General features: G+C 35.6%; 1 long non-coding RNA gene across 2 annotated transcripts; it reads left to right on the plus strand.

The window, feature by feature from the left end:
• The first annotated feature begins 458 nt into the window (after positions 1-458).
• On the plus strand, positions 459-5,198 carry LOC128207544 (uncharacterized). 2 transcript variants are annotated; one of them, XR_008256726.1, is made up of 3 exons: positions 459-577; positions 1,165-1,687; positions 1,802-5,198. It is a non-coding gene; the product is annotated as an uncharacterized LOC128207544 (long non-coding RNA). The 2 variants fall into 2 exon arrangements; XR_008256725.1 differs by having other exon boundaries at positions 481-677.
• Positions 5,199-23,236: the final 18,038 nt, after the last annotated feature.

Here is a 23,236-nt window from a genome sequence, read left to right on the forward strand (position 1 = left end):
TAAGGAATGTTTGGCATGATAATCCCCTGCTGTGCATCTCCTGCTAATTGCACTGGTGTCACAGTAGGGGCCGATTTCATGTGTATTTGTTTATTGGCCCAAGGCCATGTAGGGTCAATTTTTATAATAAAACTTTCAAACTGCACAGAAGGATACTCAGATGAGAGATAAGAGGGATCAAGGCAAGTAGATTCAGATCAATAAACAGAGGTTGTGTACTATGCTAAGTTGTTGTTTGTTGTTTTTTTGTTTGTTGTAGGGGGGGGGGGGGTACTTATAGAAGGCTTAAACTAGGCCTTTAACTAGATAGCAAGATAATTATCGCAATAACTAAGTGGTTAAAACGAAACAATTCATGAACGTAACAGGTTATGTTACACCACCTATATCCGATATCAAACTGAAGTGCATTGTTACGATTGTTCAATTGTTATGTGACATGTATACTTCAATATTTGCAAATTAATATGTTACTGTCAAGGAGTTAAACGGGTCATTTGACTTATATTGACTACCAATAAACTGTTTAGAATGGAAATGATCAAAGACTATTATAGCCTTCTTCATTGACGTATATGTGTGTGATTTTAGATGTGGAAATACCTTTAAGCTCTAAAGGGAATTAGAATGAGTCATATAAAGCTTTGAATCAGCGGATGTGTCGATTTATATACAGTGTGTGTATACCATGTGATAAATTGTGTCATAAATGCTACGACGGAAGGCAAAATTTTGTTTCGAATGAAGACTTCAAACAAAGATAACTTCACTATTTCTTCATCATTTTAAATGAAACATAGCATAGTCTACGCCGCTTACGGAGCCCAGCCTTCGGTCTTTTACCAGAGTTTGATTGAGAGTTTAGTTTCTTAAAACACTTCGACAAACCTTTTCGCAATACGGCCGTCTGACGGAGCACTGTCAAAACATTATTTGGTAATCATGTCGAAGTATTTGATGAAACTATTCACCTTATCAAACTCCGGTAATAAAACAAAGGCGGGACTCTTTGAGCATCATAGACTGCTCTTTGTTTCATTTAAATTGGTGTAAAAAAAAAACAAAAGTTATCTTTGTTTTAAGTGTTCATTTTCAGCAAAATGTAGCCTTCCGACGGAGCATATATGACGTAGTTTATCACGGGGTATACACACACTGAAATAGCATACTCAGAAAAAAGACGGAATAGTAAACAAACATAAAAGTTCTTCAAAAACATTCTTGCGAAAAATAACTATATCTATATGCAGCTTTAATAAAGGAATCAAAACACCACGACAATGGAAGTTTGTAATAGCATTTTGGATGTCTGTTCTTTCGTGGATCTTGCTCCGTGTCCACCTCCGGACATCGAGGCCCACACGTTTTACGAGTATTTGGCCGCAAGAAACTTGACCATGCAGGTTGTGTTACACATTGCGGTACAGTGTGGTATATCAGCTATACCACCGATTTTTACAGATCGGACTACTTTGGACACCTTATCTTCCACTGAGTTATATTGGACAACTCAAACCCATTCGACAACGAGGCACACCTATTCGACAAATCAAACCGATTCGACAACGAGGCAAACCGATTATGAGAGTAATAATGCAAGTTCTCTTTGGAACAATCCAATATTCTTCATTCCTGTGTGTACGGGAGTTTCAATAGGGATCATCATTATCTTCATCATCGTTTAGAGGTAATCAATTTCGCTAGTGTTTTTCGAAGTGTTATTGGTATTTTGATGTTCTTCATTTTCGAGACACACGGGTCCGTTCTCGATTAACATAATTGTTGTTTTATTCTGTTTCAGAAAGAGCTGGTGTCATAGAAGCAATCTGGTACAGATAAAACAATAGCATATATGCCAAATTTATGTTTTTAAATTTATTAATTCGCAGACGAATACTTAAATTAGCTATATTTTCAAACAAAAATTGTACTTATGTTGCTGTAAATAATTAAATAAATGCCCATGCATATTCATCATGCACATTTAAAAAAAAAGGAACAAACGAATGTTCCTACAATGTTAAAATCCTTAGTGTGCTTGGAACCATGCTATATTTGGGCAGAGTGAGTGAGCCAAGATTATAAGTATCTTTCATGGCTGAGAGTGGAAGATAGGTTCATCACGACTCAAGCGTAGGGTGCTTTGCGGAAACGAGGTTTACCAGGTTTCCTCAAAACACCAGGCGCGAGGGTTGGGATGAACCTATCTTACACGAGCGGCTATGGTAGATGCTTTTTCCCTACCTCAGATTAACAAAATTAAGTAAAAATCTATTTCTTTCTGGAACTCTTGTGTGCGTATTGAAAAAAATGCGTATGGATATGTGATAATTCGTGGTTGTCATGGATATGAGCGCAGTGGTTCAGATAATGTCAGTAGTCAAATCGGTCTTTAAATAGTTCTGAGGAGAGTGAAGCTTTGTTTTTTGAAATGTGCGTGGAAACTTTTTTATGGTGCCATTTGAAGCGAGAAGTTATTAATAAGGATTCTTAAAATTGCTTCTAGACAAGTCTTCAATGATTCTACGGATGACGGTCTTCAACAAGGGAGGTTATTGTGTGATGACAATAAAAAAGGAGTTCCATACGGGTACTTAAAAATTGTTTTATCTTTGCCCGTGGGCAAGATAAAAAATTCTAGCATGGTTATAGTTTTGGATCTACTTATCTGAGGTGGGCGATAATGTCTTTACTAAGGTCATGTCCGGGGGTCCTTTCTTCAGAAAGGATCTTTGTCGTAAAGTGAATTTATGTTAGTGCCATGTTTTTTCTATATATTTGAGTGAACTAAATTTCCGTTATTATTACAATTAAAAGTAACGCGTGACATCAATAGTTACAACTTAAGATCCTTTAATGAATGACTTTTCATGTTGCAGCGCATATATGAAGTATCAATAGCAATGAGTTATATGGCAAAAAATAAGTCAGTTGATCGTAAAGAAGACATTTTTAGCGGACGTGAAAGGCAATGAACTCACTCACACTTTTCTAAGAATCAATGGTGATAAGCATAACAACAAGGTGATTGTAAAGTAAATATTAAAGTGAAAATAGAGAAAACCAAAATGGAACTATTATGACCGAACAAATCGAATCTAACGAAACTCTTAATTCTTATTCTTATAAAATGCCAATAGAAAGTACTTGGTTATAACTCTATGGGCCGATTGTTTGGAACCTTATTAATGTTAACAGCCTCATAAACGCCATCGTTGTTATCATGGTTTTTTGATTGGTGCGCATGCGTGGCAATGGCTGCAGGTTATTTTGTAAAGGAATTAAAATAATGTTTGATAATATAAATAAGGGGAAAATAGTGGATATATGTGTTAAATCTTAGTTTAGTGAAGTGGTGAAGTCATAGCTGATAGTTTGTACTTAGACTGTGTACATTTCGCCCATGGGTAGGGCCAGAAAACGCAAGAAGAGTAAAGGGTCACCGCAAAACAAAGAGTCGGAAAAAAGGCGCGTAAATAAAACGACACCAAAACAAATGGCACAGGCCACCCCGACAGTGCTAATGCAGATCCAAGGTTCTTATCAACAAGGTATGAATATGCAAATGAACAATTATAATCAAAATGGACAATGTTTTAACACCAGCACCAATGCCCTTTGGTGTTAGCCAGCAGTATCCACCGGAAGTGATGGAGGCCGGAAAGCTACTCGTCCCTACTATGCTCAACGCGCGCCGTCAGGATAAAGAGGCCTTCATCAGCGGGAGCAGATTATTCATAAATGGTCAACTTTATCGAGATGCAGGGACCGGGACCGGAAACGGAAACCTCTAGGACGAAGGCCATGATGTCATACGGTGTGTGACTTGGAATGTTGAGGGACTTACGCAGCTGAAACAGGGAAAAAAATCAAATATTTTAAGCAAATATTATTTAATATTTTTAAGCTTAACCTGGACTAACAAAAATTCTACAATTGATTTGAAATGTTTTAAGCTGTTTCATTCATTTAGAAAGTTTCAAAATAGAAGAGCAAATCGAAATAGTGGGGAAATTGCGGTATATGTTCGTAATACTATATTGAAAGGAATTGATAGACAAAAAGTTCAATCTTGTAACTATCTTGGTATTGTTTTGTCAAGCGGAGGATCATTTATGAACTCTACACAGCCATTAGAAGATAAAGGACTTAAGGCTTTGGGAAATTCGTTTGGGATTACTAGGGGGGAAGAAATTCCTGTTAAAATTATGTTGGGTTTATTCGACTCATTTGTGTCATCAATGTTGTGCTATTCCTGCGAAGTATGGGGCTTTGGTAGAGCTGAAAATATGGAAAGGGTTCATAGAAAATTTCTGAAACGACTTCTTGGTCTGAAAAGAAGCACTAGTAACTTACTAGACATGTACGAATCGTAAAATATTTCCTAAAACTGTATCAATTTAAAAGAGACAATTGCATTTTATACAAAACATTGCAAATCCTTCGATACGATGCAGAAAATAATGCAAATTCAAACAATTGATGTTCAAATGTACACACTATATTACAAAATGCAGGATTCATGTAGCATGGTTATATCCGGAGTCGATAATTGTTGATTATTTTATTCCTATTTTTAGGAAAAGATTAATCGACTCATTTATTGAGCATTGAAAAAATGATAAATACTCATTAAGTTCACTTATGTTACACAGCGAACTAAAATCTACTATTCATATGTCATCGTATAAGGATAAATTATACAGCTATAGAATTAGGATTATTATTGCTAGGTTAAGATTGTCCTTTCATATGTTAAATGTTGAGAGAGGCAGATATGTTAATATTGAATGAAATCAACGAAAATGTGTTCTATGTGTTCATAATGATATTGAAGACGAATATCACTTTGTGTATATTTGTCCGCAATATAATGATATTAGGAAAAAAATACACAAATAAATTTTACTATACAAGACCAAGCATGTTAAAATTCATTCAATTATTAAACTCGGGAAATACTGCATGTCTACGAAAACTAGCTTTGTATTGCAAACATGCTTTTAAGCTACGATATAATGCTTTGAATAATAGTGCTTAACTATGTTGCTTTTAACATGTTGAAATCATTGATAATTTATATATGTATATAATATGTATATGCACTCTCGCATTTTTCAACTATTGCCATGCCATGTGTTAAGTTATTGTAATAACGATGAACTTTATATGTTCAAGTTAACAATAAATGTTCTGTTCTGTTCTTTTCTGTTCTGTTCAACGTATTACCCAGTACATTAATTAAATACCCTTGTGATCTGTATGTTTTTCTAACAAGATGTGAGACAACTGTTTCAGCTGTACTTGTTTTTTTTTCCAAGATTTGAGTAAACCATCAAATAATTCAAGTTCAAAAAGATAACAGTGATGTCGTTTATCACGTTTTCAATTTAATAACGCTTGAAACAATCACTATTATCATCTCTAGTTAATCTTTAAGGTGGTTAACTCTCAGATAAATACCTGATGTAAACATGCCAATAACTGTACCCTGTAGTTGTTCAAAGTTTTCAAGTTTATTTATACACTCAATGCAAACAGAGTTTACAAACATGAAGATATCATATGTGCTAAGTATAACGAGGCTTTATGCAGTCACATAGTAAATACATATATGAAAACAAAGTGTACAATGAGGTTAATGTTGTCTAAAAGGAATGATACATTGAGTTTCAAACTACAAATAGAATTACAATGATCAATAATCAGAGTCAAAATTATGTCAAGTTTAATCATTTTAAAACAGAAAAATCAACATTATGCCTGTAATATCTTGGTACCAAAGGGAATCAACAAACCACAGAGTTTTACTATACATTTAACATAGGTCTTGATACATTGCATCGCAAACATAAACTGCTAACATAGAGGCTTCTCTGGCTGGGAAACACCAGGTAGTATATCATATTACCACAGCGAATATACTACAATATCTCTCTTTTTTTAGAAAAATTATGAAATAATTTTGCAACAGTTAATGTAAGATGTCAATCTCATCAGTTTAATTATTCTTCATAAATTATATCCAATGTTCATTGTTTAAATGAAACATTATTACAGACTTTAGGATGTCATTAACTAATGTCAAACACCATTCCATCATACACCTGTTAACATTTAATATCCATCCAAGTGTCTAATCAGCTAAAATAACATTTCACAGAACATTATAATGTCAACCTGTCGGGTGGTTTTCTCTCCCGTGTCGGATAGCGCCTAGCACTTAAATGTTTATCTTCAAGTATGCCCGTTGAGTTATTGTTTTCACTGCCCGGTGTACTTACAGGCATGTTCTAAAACCTGGCCTGGCCTGGCCCGGCCTGGCTTGGCCTGATTCAGCATTTTGTGTCAGGCCAGGCCGGGCCAGGCCATATTTTATACACATTGAGAGAACAAGCACTGAATATACCGGAAAACAATGATAGACCTTTATTAAGAAATAAAACTGCATGTTAATGTTATGATTTTTTCTGAGTTTTATTTAGATAAAAAGGTAGTTTAATTGAATACATGGGAATACACTGTTTGCACTAAGTGGATTAAAAAAAAGTGCACAGATCTTGGTTTACAAATCGAATCTTAAAATACATGTGTTCAAATTCAAGTTTTACACACATATATATTTCATTTTACACATACATAAAAAAATATATTTCATTTGTGATGATATTTATGTTTTGTCTTTATTTATGGTGTAGAAATTCCATCTTACAGTTCATATAGTTGAACATTCAAGTTGTTCAAAACAGCATGCGAAGTTCAATTGAAAAATTTGTATAAGAAAATTAATTAATTGTGCATTTAAATAAACTACATTTTTTATCTAGATAAATCTCAAAAAAGATATTATATTAAACATGAAGTTTAATTTTTAAATAAATTGTGTTTGCGTAAATTCAGAGCTTGAACTCTCATTATGTATAAAATCTTGCCTGGAACATGCCCTTCTCACATTCCGATTGTTTCAAATTCAGGTGGTATGTCTTGGGTTGACTCTGTCTCATTGAAATCGCTCGGAATTGATCTTGCAAACATGTTAGGCGAAGCAAATGTTAATTCATCGTTTGACTGTTGATATTTCTCCGGAAAGTTGGCATCATTTTTACGTAAATGATAAACATGACGGACACGGATCTTTATGTCAACCTTTACTAAGTACATTACTGGTGTTTTATTTTATGAACTATTCCTGGAAGCCATTTCCATTTTCACCCACCAATTAATGTTGTTTTCACCAGCACGCTCTCTCCTTCAGAAAACATGCGATACGTTTTATGACCCCTGTCATGATTGTCCTTCATTCGTTCCTGCTTTGTCTCAATGTCTTGCTCCTTATTTGGTCTAAGCAAGGCCAACCGGCTTTGTAATTGTCGTTTTAGAAACAAAGCTGCTGGCGATTCTTTGGTAATTAAATGGGGTGTATTACGATAATTCAGTAGAAATTTTGCCAATCTGTAATTCAGTGAATCATTTTCCCCTTGTATTCCTTGTCGAAAAGTTGTTTCTTGAGAGCCTTCTTGAAAACTTGTACCGCCCGTTCGGCTGCCCCGTTCGAACTCGGATGGTAGGTAGGAGACCTAGTATGTTTAATACCATTGTTTACCATGAAGTCTTTGAAATCCACAGACGTAAATCTTGGATCATTATCACTAACTAGTTATTCTGGTAAGCCCCATGTACTGAAAAGTCCACGCAATTTCTCAATGGTCTTTGCACTCGTGGTTAATTTCAACGGCATGACCTCGATTCATTTGGAATATGAATCTATAACCACCAAGAAATTTTGTTGCCTGAATTCAGCAAAGTCGATGTGTACTTTCTGCCATGGTCTTGTAGCCCACTTCCAGGGGTGAAGCGGTGCTTTATGTGGCGAATTTTGAACTGACATACATGTATCACATGCCCGTACCATATATTCAATATCCCTATCTATGTTTTCCCACCAAACATAGCTTCGAGCCACCGCCTTCATTCGGCACATACCCATATGTTGATCATGCAACTCTTCTAATATTTTTTGCCTGAAAGTATACGGTATAACAACGCGTAATTCCCATAGTATAACTCCATCGTCCGTTGACAATTCGTTTCTCCTGTTGAAATATAATTTTAGTTCTGTTTCAGTAACATATTTGGCCAACCATTCATTGTATACTCGTACACTTTGCTCAACACCGGATTCTTTCGAGTTATTTCTGCAATATCTTTGGGAGAAATGGCAATTTCCTCGACATAGGACACATTTCCCTCATCTTCGATGTAACACGCGTCCGTACCGGGTACTGGTAAACGTGACAGAAAGTCGCAATTTCCGTGATCTGCAGATTTCCTGTACACAATGTCATCCTCATACGCGGATAGCGTAACTGCCCAATGCTGCAAACGCGCTGCTGCCATAGTTTGAATACCTTTCTTCGGACCCAAAATAGTTGTCGAACTTTTGTGATCGGTGATCAACGTAAACTTGCGTCCGTACAAGTACTTGTGAAACATTTTCACACCATACGCTGAGTTTTTCTCACTGTCCGTCAGTGTCCTAGAAGCAAAAGCAATAGGCCGCTCTTGCCCATTTTCCATCATATGCGATGACACTGCACCAATGCCGTAAGATGACGAATCACAGGCTAACGTCACCGGCAATTTCATGTCATAGTGAACCAATAAGCCACAGTTCACTACCAGGTCCTTGCTTTTATTGAACGCCTTGTCACAAGCTGCCGACCGCGCCAAATTTTTTACCTTCTTTAAGAGACAATGAAGTGGATGCAAGAGTGATGCAAGATTTTGCAAAAATGACCTGTAGTATCCAATTAAGTCAAAATAAGATTTCAGTTGACTCACATTTTCAGGTTTCGGGCAGTTTTTGATGGCATCGATTTTGTCTTTCGTGGCCTAAACGCCGTGTTTATTCATCAAATGTCCCATGTACACCACCTCGTCCTGCATAAAAAACACTTATTTTCGTTCAGCTTTATGTTGTGTTCCCTCAATTCTTTTAGAACTTCTCTCAAACTGGTCAAATGGAATTGATCATTTGGCCCTGTAATCAATATGTCATAAATTCTACACACCACATTTGGAATTTCAGCCAATATTTTGTCCATTACTGACTGAAAAATCGATGGACTGCTACTTATTCCGTAAACCAATCTGCAGTAGCGATAAAGTCCTTTTGATGTGTTTACAGTTAACAATTGCTCTGAATCTTTGTCCACCTCAAGCTGTGAATATGCCTGAGACAGATCCAATTTTGTGAACTTTTGCTCTCCTGCTAATGTCGCAAATAAATCATCTGTATTAGGTATTGGAAACTGTTCCTCACTTATTTCGCGATTTACTGTAACTTTGTAGTCTCCACAAATTCGCACGCCTTTATTTGGCTGTGGAACCACCACCAGTGGCGTAGCCCATTCGCTGTGTTTTACCTTGTAAACAATCCCTTCTTTTTCCATGCGCTCAAATTCTCATTCTACCGTTTCCTTAATTGCATAAGGCACTGGTCTAGCCTTACAGAAGATAGGTTTTGCTCCGTCTTTCATTCTGATATGCGCCTTGAAACCTTTTATTGGTAGATTCCGTGAACTTTCATTATACCAGAGGTGTTCAAACTCCTTTTTTACACACTCCAATGAAATTTCTTTTGTGCTCTTCTGAACATGGAAAATGTCTCTCCAATTGAGTGGGGTTTTCTCCAGCCAATTTCTACCGAAAAGCGCTGGTCGCTTTCCTTTGGCCACTAACAGCGAAAGCTTATATTTCTGGCTTTCATATTCCGCAGGAACTTCGCATTTCCCAAGCAACTCGATCCTATTTCCAGAATATGACTTCAATGTTACATTTGTTGTCCTCAATGGATACTAGCGAAGAACTTGTTCGTATATATCCTAAGGAACTATTGACACAGAACTTCCTGTATCGAGCTCCATATCGACTTTGGTACCGCCTAGAAACAGTGTCACTATGATTTTCCTTGCAGATGGACCCGAAGACGACGACTGATATATAATATTTAAGTCGCTCTCATTTGATGAGGTAACGTGTTTGCCGTTCTTTGAACGACGGACACCTTTTTGCTATATGCCCCTTGCGTTTACACTTATAGCACTTCGATCCCTTGAATCAGCATTTTTCAGGATCATGTTCATCTACACAACGGAAGCAACGTTTCGATTAGCCCTGTTTCCACTGTTGAGCCTGTTTGCTGCCTTTCTGTTGTTTTGCTGATTTCCCTCTGTGCAAAACGTTCACTTCAGATGCAACGACACCCGACGCTCCTTGTGGCTGGAAGTAAGCCGTGTCCCTCTCAGCCATCTCCATTGCAGTTGCAATTTGGCAAGCCTTGTCAAATGTCAAAATTCTCCGGAAGAGTACCTTCTTTTAAGATATAAAGCATGGGAGAATTCTCCAATTCATTACACCGAATAAACGAGTGATATACGTTTACATAATGAACAGTTTTTAACACTAAGTGGTAAACGATGTCAATATGCGTTTAACAAATATTGATAGTTTCCTAAAATCATTTTCAATTGTACTTGTAAAGAGGTTCAGGAATTTAACATAACTTGGTCTAACATACAATAAAGGTTTTATTAACGTTTTTCTCAGATTTAAAAAATCAGGACATTCTATAATATAGTGGTATTCGTCACCTATCGTTCTATTGCAACGCGTGCATTTTCTATTCTCGTATGGGACATTACTCCATCGACCAGTTTCACATGGTAATTTTTGATTTCTCATTCGTAATTTTGCAAAACTTTTTGTATTTATGTCATAGGTTTTATAAAGATATTTTTCCATTTCAGACTTTCTTTTAATTGTTTTATAAAATCGGAAGCTTGTGGATGTCTTTAATGTACTGTACCAGTCAGTAATAAACAGATCTTTTAACTTTTGTGATACTGGTAGTGTTAACCATCTACAGTTGGTAAATGTATGTGATAACCAAATTCCGTACATTCCTGTTTTTATTAACATAGTTTTAATATTATTTATCCTGATCAATTTATTTTGACTACCGTTATTTTGAAAATCATCATAAAGAAAATATAGCGCATAATAAAGCTTTGTAGACAATTTTATTTTCGAAGGTTGTACTAGGTGTGCCCAAAATTAAACCATCCGTGTTTCTATGTCAATTCGTATAGGAAATACACCAGTCTCACCATACACCATTGCGTTTGGGGTTGAGGATCGAAGGCATAAAATGTGATTCAAGAATTTAAGTTGTACTTTTTCATATAACTCCAAATTTCCAAAACCCCATATTTCACATCCATAAAGAAGTATTGGTTTTACTAGCTTATCAAACAAGTCAATTTGCATATTTATTGGGGGGTATAATGATTTAGCTTTTTTATCAGACAATACATTGCTTTTGTAGCTTGGTTTGCAATATGTTTTTTTGGCAGAAAGAAACGATCCAGAACGACTGAAATATATTCCTAGATACTTGTAACCTTTCACAGTTTCTATGTCCATATTATCAAATTGGAAAGTGTGATTTGTCATTCTACCAGATGAGAATATTACAATCTTTGTTTTATCAATATTTACTTTTAAATGCCATGTAAGACAGTAGCCATGATATGCATTTAAACAATCTTGTAAATCATTTGCAGTTTCACAGACAATTGCTGTGTCATCAGCATACAAAAGTATAAATATTTTCATATATGACAACAACTGATTTTCACCTGTGAATGTGCTGTGTGTTCTTTGATTTAATAGCTACGGAGCTATATTTTTTCATGTTAAGTAGCTTGCTAAAAGTAGCGCTGTAATTAGTATGCATACTATGTTGTGCGATTAATATAGTGCGATTCGAATAAGCTTCGTTTTTTCGTAATTACGCAATTAACCGCATAGAAAACGCAATTATTTTTATATTGACCATTTACAAAATGCAATGTATTGAATCAAAATAACTATTATACTAAATATAAATAAAACCTATATAAAATAGTATCTGGGTATTCGGATTCGGACAGGTTTATTCCTTGATATTATAATATTTCAAATATCCTATAATCAGTTTTTGCTGATTGCAATTCATTCATTAGTATATTTTCTATGTTTAAAATAGCCTTAAATCGGCTCTTACTTGACAAATTTTATCAAGATAGTTTATATATACTTAAACAAAATAATTGGTAATGCGACTGTGTCGCATCAAGCCATTTACTTGTGTGAGTAACTACTTACAACCTTTAATCATTACTGAATGCATTTCATACACTTTTACAAATAAACTCAAAACGCTTTAAGAGTTGATAGGCTTTTGGCCTGCTACAGGTTTGAGAGTAAATAATTTTTGTCTTTTATGTACTTATTTCAGCCCAGATCTGTCTTGAGCATGTTGCATGTGCATATTTATAAACCACTGATATAAATCTGTTCGTTTTATCCAGCTGTGACATAGGTCGAGGGCAATATCAATATATCAATGCACATACAGGAAATAAATAGTATTTGGGTGATTCGTATTTCAAGTGACTGATACACCATGCTTTTCATTTAATCGAGTTACGGAATTAAAAATCTAAAAGTATTTGCAATGGTATTCATGAGCAAAAATATACTATTATCAGTTGTTTATGTAAAATTGTTTTACAATTTCATGACTTTACTCAAGAAACCTAGCAGGCCGAGAGCCTTTCGGTTTGATTGATAAGGAACTTACTTTAACAGTATACAATTTATCAATAAATCATTTCAGAAATAAATCCAGAATGTGCAGTTAAAAGTGTTATGTAGAGAAAAAGTCGATGTGAAGCCAACATTTGTAAATAGGTGATTACTGATACACATGTAATGTAAGCATGTAAATGTATTATTTAGAACTTTGGAACATGCATTTAAACGTTATCTATTGTAGTTATGTATTGGATAAGGCGTGCATACATCGTAAATTCTCCTCGTCTCATTTAATAAACCCATAAAGTGGAAATCGTAAAATAGTTCGTAAATCATGTAAAGCTCACTTACAGATTATGTTATGCTTTTGTAAATACAAATAAGCAGCATTGTTTTCCTAAGCTTATCAATTGTTTATTTATAACGCAGTGCCAAAATAAATGTATACTGCAGTACTTTCCTTTCATTGAGTGTGTCGTAGTTTTTTTTTCCCATGTTTAAGACTATAAATATCTTCCATGGCCGAGAGTGTAAGATAGAGTCATTCCTACCTGAGCGTATGGTGTTTTGCGGAAACAAGGTTTACCCTGCGCGAGGTTCGGAATGAACCTGTCTTATACGAGCGGCTATGGTAGATGCTTTTTCTACCACTTCAGTTAAACAAAATTAAGAATAAAAAAAAAAATTTGCTGGAACTCTTTTGTGCTTAGTGAAAATAATTGCGTATGGATATACGATAATTCGTGGTTGTCATGGATATGCGCGCAGTGATTCAGATTATGTTAGTACATGAAGTCAAATCAGTCTTTGAATAGTTCTAAGGAGAGTAAAGCATTATTTCTTGAAAGGTGCGTGAAAACTGTTTTATGGTGACATTTGAAGCGAGAAATAATTAAATAGCGTTCTAAATATTGCCACAAGACAAGGTTTCCATGATGCTACAGACGACAGTCTTCAACAAGGGAGATAATTACAATGTGACGAACATTAAAAAGAGTTCCATACGGGCATTTTATCTTCGCCCGTGCGCAAAAAAAGAATTTCTAGCATGGTTGAATTATTGGATCTACTTATCTGAGGTGGGAGAAAGATTTTTAATAGATGAGCGTGTTCCCGTGAGTAAACTAAAATAATGTCAATGTTCTTATGCTTCTTACACAGTGTATTTGAGGTCGGTACCAAAACAACGACAATGTATATTTGTTACAGCTTTTTGGATGCCTGCTCTCTCGTGGATCTTGTACCGTGTCCACCTCCGGACATCGAGGCCCTCACATTTTAGGAGTATTTGACCGCAAGAAACTTGACCAGGCAGGTTGTTTGACACATTGCGATACGATGTGGTATATCAGTTATACCACCGACAACTCAAATCGAGAATACAACTACCCTCTGGAACAATTCAACATTCTTGGTTCCTGTGTGCGCGGGGGTTGTGCTAGTTATCATCGTTATATTCATCGTTGTGAGGTAAGGAATGCCGTTTGTGATTCACATAGTGGTATTTTAAAAATGTTGATATTCTTTACTGTCCTGACACACTGGTACGTTCCCGAATATATCATTTTTGTTTTGTTTCTGTTTCAGAAGAAGGTCATGTCATAGGCGTATTAAGGTATGGATATAAATTATATCAGCCTATTAAAATGAGTATTGCCGTTTATTGATTTCACTTACGTATACTTAGATTAGCGATATTTTCAAACGAATATTTTAATTGTGATGATATATATATACAAATTCCATTACCATGCACGTATTTCGCTTCAAACGCTTATGAGTTTAGAACCATTTACCTACCTACCTACCTACCGACCGACCGACCGACCGACCGACCGACCGACCGACCGACCGACCGACCGACCGACCGACCGACCGACCGACCGACCGACCGACCGACCGACCGACCGACCGACCGACCGACCGACCGACCGACCGACCGACCGACCGACCGACCGACCGACCGACCGACCGACCGACCGACCGACCGACCGACCGACCTACCTACCTACCTACCTACCTACCTACCTACCTACCTACCTACCTACCTACCTACCTACCTACCTACCTACCTACCTACCTACCTACCTACCTACCTACCTACCTACCTACCTACCTACCTACCTACCTACCTACCTACCTACCTACCTACCTACCTACCTACCTACCTACCTACCTACCTACCTACCTACCTACCTACCTACCTACCTACCTACCTACCTACCTACCTACCTACCTACCTACCTACCTACCTACCTACCTACCTACCTACCTACCTACCTACCTACCTACCTACCTACCTACCTACCTACCTACCTACCTACCTACCTACCTACCTACCTACCTACCTACCTACCTACCTACCTACCTACCTACCTACCTACCTACCTACCTACCTACCTACCTACCTACCTACCTACCTACCTACCTACCTACCTACCTACCTACCTACCTACCTACCTACCTACCTACCTACCTACCTACCTACCTACCTACCTACCTACCTACCTACCTACCTACCTACCTACCTACCTACCTACCTACCTACCTACCTACCTACCTACCTACCTACCTACCTACCTACCTACCTACCTACCTACCTACCTACCTACCTACCTACCTACCTACCTACCTACCTACCTACCTACCTACCTACCTACCTACCTACCTACCTACCTACCTACCTACCTACCTACCTACCTACCTACCTACCTACCTACCTACCTACCTACCTACCTACCTACCTACCTACCTACCTACCTACCTACCTACCTACCTACCTACCTACCTACCTACCTACCTACCTACCTACCTACCTACCTACCTACCTACCTACCTACCTACCTACCTACCTACCTACCTACCTACCTACCTACCTACCTACCTACCCCCCACGACTCACGTAAAAACACAGGCATGATGCAGACATGTACAAAGGAGCAATTCTTGAAAATGCTACTGAATGTTAACCACTATGAAGCGGATGCAAGATAATATAATATATATAAACGAATTAAAACATTTGAAGGTCAAAATGAAACAGTACAGACAGCAGAAAATGCCTCAACACGCATATTTGATTTCAGCTTCGAAATCGCCAAGCAAAAGAATGTCACAACCCCTTAAAGCAAGGTATACGCTTTATTGAAAAGGCTGGACCAAGGCCTAAAGATGTTCCTGAAATTAGGAAGCATGCAATCGTTGTATGGTGAAAACGTTAATAAAGAGATCAGAAACCCAAAGCTATAGAGTCTCATAAGAAAATGGTATCCTTCATCAAGGTGTTAAGCGGTGAGGTGATAATGAAATAATGGATAAGATCATATCGAGAGAAGAGGATAATGGTACCGAGACGCAAAGTGTTAAAACATAGCACATAACCAAATCAGAGAAAATGAAGGGTGAGGTAAAGAACTTTATAAACAAAGATTGTAATTAACGTGTTTTGCCAGGCAAATATGATAACATAAAGATTGGTGCTGTGAAGAAGCAAAGGCAAAGGATTTCCTCTGCAGACTATTTCCAAATGAAATAGCATTGATGAGCTTTACGGCAAGATGGATGTGTGTCTCCGTCCTTAATATCAGAACATTTCTTTTTCGCTTAGATCAATGAAGAAAATGAAAATATGTCCCTGTACCAGTCCATATTATATTGTTAATCTATATAAGGATGTAAAAGCACTGTTTTATAGTATGAAAGTCAATGGAAAAAGGTAAAATTAGCAAATGACAAGGAAAGAAATCTAATTGTTGAAGTAGAGTTACTGCTTGAAGTATAATTATGTACGTGTACAAAAGAAGTAGTTGATAAAGTAGAAAGAATTACTAAGCAAGGGTTTAAAACAGTATTTTTTTAAAACGACAAGGTGCTGAAGAAGAGGGAAAGAGTCCTCAGTGGTAAAAGGGCACATTTCATTAGGCTGAAAAAAATAAACATTAAGAATTTGATAGAAAATGTTGGATTTTTTTAAAAAATGTTTTCATAAAAAAAGAAAATATCAGATTATCTAAAGCATTTGATACGATGCACATGCTGGTCTCCATGCTACCAAAATGGACAGGTTGCAGCACCCTTCCATAACTCTATAGCTGAGTTCATACAAGCAATACCGGTCCATGAAGTCGATGAAAAACATCTGCCCAAGAGTCATGCGTTAATCAAGATGAATTATTTTTACGGGACAACGATCAGACACTTCCGTCTATAAAATTGTAGCCAATGCAAAAAAAAATCAAATTGGTTTATTTAAATCAATGAAATCATCAACTATCAGGAAAGAAAGCGAATTGTCCTGACAAACCAGCAGGGAACAAATCAAATGTTTCCAACTGCCAGGAAAGTAATCGAATAGTCCTGAAATACCAACATGGAGCAAACCAAATGCAATACATGTCCCTCGCCAGTACAGTGCTGACGACCTTTTATAATAGAAATAGATATTATCAAGTGTCAATTATGAAATCTCATTAGGAGAGGAAACATTTGCTTTGGTTAAGTCAGCAGTTGGTAAAATGTGACATCACTTAAACAGACGGTTAGTGACCTAAAATAACATATCAATTCATTTACCAACAAAGTGCCTGATCTTTAATCTGGACTTGATACGGTCAATCAATACAGTCGCAGACTATGTGTAGTCATCAGCATGTAAAGAGGAAGCTGTGGAATCTACTGATTAATTAGTACGGGATGTTTCCAAGGAAGATGGCTCCAACACATCTGATATAGACAACTCACAAAGAAATTGTAAGCCCCGGACCAATAAACCAAGAAACAAGGTTTTCAGGTTTCTGTCTTGAATGCAAAGACAAGCTTCATTAGCTCAAGAAACTAATTTAGACAAATAAATGAAGAATCTTCATAAATGAGCAGTTGACTCCTTATATAAATGGCTTAGCCTACAATTATAGGAGACTCAAGAAGGACTCAAAATCCCCTATTGTCAATACATGGACATACGATGACAATATTTTCATCAAAGCTGATTCGATGGGCCCAACCGTCAGAATTAACAGCTTCAATGGCCTAAAAATGATTGACTACAAACATGAGTGGGGTGTACCTCACACTATGTATACATAACATTGGCACACCGCGATACCATAATAGTGTATTAAATCGTTATATAAACTTTATAAAACCTCAAATTTGGTCAACCAAATTATGTCACCCATCATTTATTGTAAAAAACAATCATCACTATCAGCATTGTTTAGTATGAACTAGTGATATTGAACCATGTGCTCAAATTTTGTTGTTGTGATGTCTGACATTTGGTTATTTTTCATGCATACATTATACATAATCCATTTGCTTATTGTGTCATTTGTGTGAAATTTCACTGTTAAAAGGTATGTTCCCTTAATTATTATAAAAATGTTTGTTGTATTTTATTCCGAGGAGGGCTGCAAGATAGTTTGAAACAATATTATATTGAAACATAGTGAAAACAAAACAAAGCAATCAATTGAACGATTGGGTTGATTAAAGTACGGATATTAAACATAAACAAATGAACTACATGCTAAAAAGTAACGCGTTTGGATACTGTAGCTTCATTTAACTTGGTTATTGTATAAACTTCCGCAATTGTGCGAACTTTTAATATAAGTTAATGTACGTAACTGCTTCATTTGAGATTATTTTGATATGATTTTACAATAGTCAATAACAAACTGACGATATGAACATGTCTTATCATACCTCTTAATGTTTTCCATATCAGCAGTGCAGTTACCCCTTTCAAAGGGACCTTCATTAGTTTGAATTATTGTATAAACAAGTTGTAAGTTGTGGGTACGTTTGCATCGAGAATTTTTTTAACATGTAATGTCTAATAGCAATTTCTATAGCTGACCGCGTACATTTCGAAATTGAGATCACTAGCTACTTGAATTGGAATGTAGCTCCAAAACTCGATAGCAAAAATCCTCACAACATCTTGCGCTCAAGCAGTTTCAGGGACGTTATTTGACAATATATAATGACAAATGTGTAGTCCGATTTCTATGCTTGTTGCGGGGTGTGGTGGACGGTGCATTTTTCAGCTTGATGTGAATTTGGCCTATATTTTCTGCCGATAAATATGTTTATCATGACGACTTTAAGAATATGTTTGTGAATAACTTATCATAAATGTTAAAATATTAACACTGAACAAACCCATTATTTCCCTTTAAAGTTGATTCCTTATCAAGCGGTTATTGATTTGTGAAAATGTTTAAACTTTTCAGTTGAAATGATGTGTTTACTTGGATATAAAACTTTGTTAAATATATGAAATAAAATATCAATGTTTACACAGATTTTTTATGGAATTGTTAAAAAACAAAAGAAAACTACATGCTGCTTCAATAAGGGATATTTTAAACATCACACACGATAATGGATATTTGTTACAGCTCTATGGATGTCTGTTCTCTCGTGGATCTTGCACCATGTCAACCTCCGGACACCGAGGCCCACATGTTTTACGAGTATTTGACCGCAAGAAACTTAAACATGCAGGTTGTGTTACATATTGCGGTCCGGTGTGGTATAGCAGGTATACCACCGACAACTCAAATCGAGACTAATAATACAACTACCCTCTGGAACAATCCAAAATTATTAATTCCTGTGTGCATGGGGGTTATACTAGTTATCATCATTGTCTTTGTCATCGTAAAGAGGTAATGAATGTCGCTTTTAGGTTGTATGTCGCTAAGCCTGCATTCTTTTATAACCGTAAATCGGAATCATGAGGCCACCATTGGCAGATAGATATTACATTTTTAACATTTGACGAATTAATGCGAATCATGCATAACTTATCGTGGCAGTGCAAATTATTTAAAGAAAAATCCAGATAAGGTTCCATATGCAATTGAGTATTATTCCATACTTATTTGAGTATTCCACATATCAATATATTTTTCATATTAAATGAGTATTTCAGTGGTTTTTATTTAATTGAGTATCAGCATGAAATCTAAACTTATTTGCGAGGGATTCATGGGTATACATACACTATCTTTAGATGTTTATGTTTATTTCTGTTAAAATTAGATAACTATACTCACAAAACGTAACAGGCTGAAAGCCCTTCAAAGCTTGAAGCGCTTTGATTGTTTTACATAGTGCTACCTTAATAATGTTGATTTTCTTCACTTCCGAGACGTACGAGTTCGTTTTCGAGTAATATGATTGTTGCTTTTCTGTTTCAGAAAGAGATCATGTCATAGAAGCAATAAGGTATGGAATAAAACAATATTTCATCTGACACATAGACTATGAGGGGAAAATGGTTTTTCTTCCACCCACCCCACGAGCAATTTTGAAGACCATGATTTTATGAAAATGTATCACCTTGTAAACAAATTTTAGACACATTTACGCCTTGGCCGTTGGTGCGTTCGGAAACTACAATTTTTTTAAAATTCGATAACAAAATATATTTCAACTTTTAACCTTTTTGCACTTGTAAAATACTAACATTTAATAAAAGAAAAAGTAAAATATATTAGGTAATAATAATAATAATAATAATAATAATAATAATAATAATACACATCAGCATTATTTTGCTAAAAAATATGTTTCATGTCTCACAATACTGTAGTTTTCGATACTTAAAAACTTGCACCATTTTATAATGAACAGCAAGCATAAAAAGAATCCGCATCGCTTTAAAAAAAACTTTAATGACACATAAAATTTCAGAAAATACTGATGAATAAGACATAATGTCAAGTATAGTTTTACTGTTAAACTTTCACATGTATATTTAGTCGCATCATAAGAAAAGTATGTTGCTTGTTTGTACATAATAAAAACAAATAACGCCGACAGTGAGCATTTGCCGTCATTTTCTATACAACTATCATTGTTCATGGCGCAAAAGCAAACTACAAACATTGTGAAGGAAGCCAATTACATATTTTGATGACTGTTCGTGTAGAATACGTTACATAAAATACGTTACAAAAAATTCAAAAGTAAACAAGACTAGATTTATTGAATTGACACTTTTCTCATCACAACTCTATTCTGTTATACAAGTTTTAATTGCAAAACAAGCGACTCTAAAAGAGATATGACAAAAATACTAATCTGCATACAAAATACGTTATTTCATGTTACTTTACATTAAAACAATGTGACATTTGTTTACATCGAAAATAACATGTTCCTTTACATGTTACTTTACATTAAAACAATGTGACATTTGTTTACATCGTGTGTGATAAACGTGACAAAAAGTATATCTGAAGCATCTTACCCATAATGCATAATTAACGTGAAAATTATGGCTACACGTGCCTTTCAGTCTGTAGGAGGGTCCAGATATCAAGAATGTTGGCGTAGTCCTTGTTTTGCATTCAAATGACTTGAGTCTGGGTCTGGTTTATAGGAATCGGTTACAAAGTAAACACGATCATGTTTAGGAAGCTAATTGACAGCCTCAGTCTGCTCTTCGAATGTATCAGGTTTTTGTGGTAGGCTTTGAAGTGTTAAATCATCGACATACATATATGTGTGCAACATCCTAAATTAGTTTTGAAAGGCATTCCGCCAGAAGTTGCTAAGGATCATGGAACTGGTCAATGGTAAAGGATTGTTAATGAACTCTTCCATAGCTGCCTGGCCCGTTCCATGAGCACAATTTTAAAACCTTTATTATCTCACTTTTTGTATTTGTTTGTAAACTGCATTTTAATAAATTTTCAAGCTTTATAGAATTTGAATAACATGAACAACTCTTTTTTATGCCGTTTTACAATTTCTGTTGAACAGATACATATTTTCATATAATTGTGTTTTAACATTTACTTATTTGCAATTGTATTTGATGCAACACATTTTTTACATTAAATTTGTAACATTTAAAACTTCTGTCTAAGTAACGAAATTATGCAACGAAAGTTATATAACTGGTTTTAAATAAAAAATAATACAAGAATATAACGTTTGTATAACTTCAGTGTTTAATTTTTGAAAAGTACTTACCGGCATGAATCGTAACTGTAAGTAACGTAAATGACACACGCGTAAGCTGCAAAATCATAAGAAAGTTTAGGGGTTTATTAAGGAAATCGTCTAATTCGTATTCAAAAGATGACATACCTTTTTTTCCAGCAAAATGACATGACATTATTTGAGTTAGCACTCTGTGTAGCATTATTGTTTTAAATTTTTTTAAACCGTTGTTTTTATGTTACATATTAAAAGTTTATTATTAACACAAATTCGGGCAGTTTAAATCATTAGAAAACCTTCAAAGAACATCAGAACGATGATTTACCAAACTTTTACTTCAAAAACGTTCATTTTACATGGAAGAAATAGAAGCGTGAAAACTATAAAAAAAGAAGAAGAAGATATAACACATAGTTAAATGTCAGTTACTTACTAACGCACCCTTCCTTGGAGCGTAAACATATCTCATTTTGTGGCGTTTGGTTAAGCTTTGGGAAAATCATACCCTTCAAAATTTCCCCTGGGGAAGCAAGGTCAATTGACAGCTTAAGGTCTAGTAATGAGTATTTCCATTTATTGATTTTACCGACATACTCGTATACTTAAATTCGCCATATTTTCAAACAAAAAAATTACTTACGTTTCCATATTCATAATGCACATGTTGAGCTAAAAAATCACACATTGTCAAAATCCCTATCTTGCTTTATTTAGATAAAGGGCATGACCATTGACAGGTCCCCACTAAAACCAAGTCATAGTGCCTTTCTCTTTAAAACAATTTGTCGTAAAGTGATCTTAATGTCATGATATTGCTATATATTTGAGTGAACGAAATGATAGTTATTATCAAAATTGAAAGGAACGTCGGGGAAATAAAAAACAACAACAACATGTTATCCCCCACCCCCTGTGACATCCTTTTTTGAAGTGACGGCTTAAGATTATTTAATGAAAAGGGCCTATTGATCCGACGCTTATTTCGGTAGCATGTCTGTTTTGCAGCGTGTACATCAAACTTGATTTAAAAGCACATTAGTTACGACACAGGTGCATCAGGCAGAAAATAAACCCGTGGATCGGAAAGAAGACAGTTCAGCAGTGACAAAAGACAATCAACTTCCTTGCACTTACCAAGAATCAAGGGGAAAAAGCCTGAATACCAAAACGACTGTACACGAAAATGTCAAACAGACAAATGGAGCAAAACAAAGAGGAAATATTTGACTGAAAAAAAATGGATATAACGAAACTCTTTATCCATGTGTGAGGAATGGAAATAGAAAGAAATCGTTATTCCGTTTCTAGCTCATCTTTAAATGTGTTAGCTACTAGACAAATAACTTCCGTAAACATGTCAATAACTGCCAACTGCAGTTGTGAATGTGCAATTTTTAATAAGCATGTATTCTAAAACAGGTATTTCTTTTTAAGATGTTGGTCATGGGTAACATTTTAAATTTATTTGCAATTGCTTTTTTATAAAGCATGGAAGAATAAGACGTAAATGGAAATTAGCACATATCCATTAAAGATGCACTCTTACTCCCAACTTAGGTGTACATCAAATAATACAATTGTTGTAATGTACCGAAAAGGATGAATAAATATCGAAAACAATGGTTCATATGAAGGA

The sequence above is a fragment of the Mya arenaria genome, chromosome 11, assembly GCF_026914265.1.
Source record: "Mya arenaria isolate MELC-2E11 chromosome 11, ASM2691426v1".
In the NCBI taxonomy this organism is placed as follows: Eukaryota; Metazoa; Mollusca; class Bivalvia; order Myida; family Myidae; genus Mya; species Mya arenaria.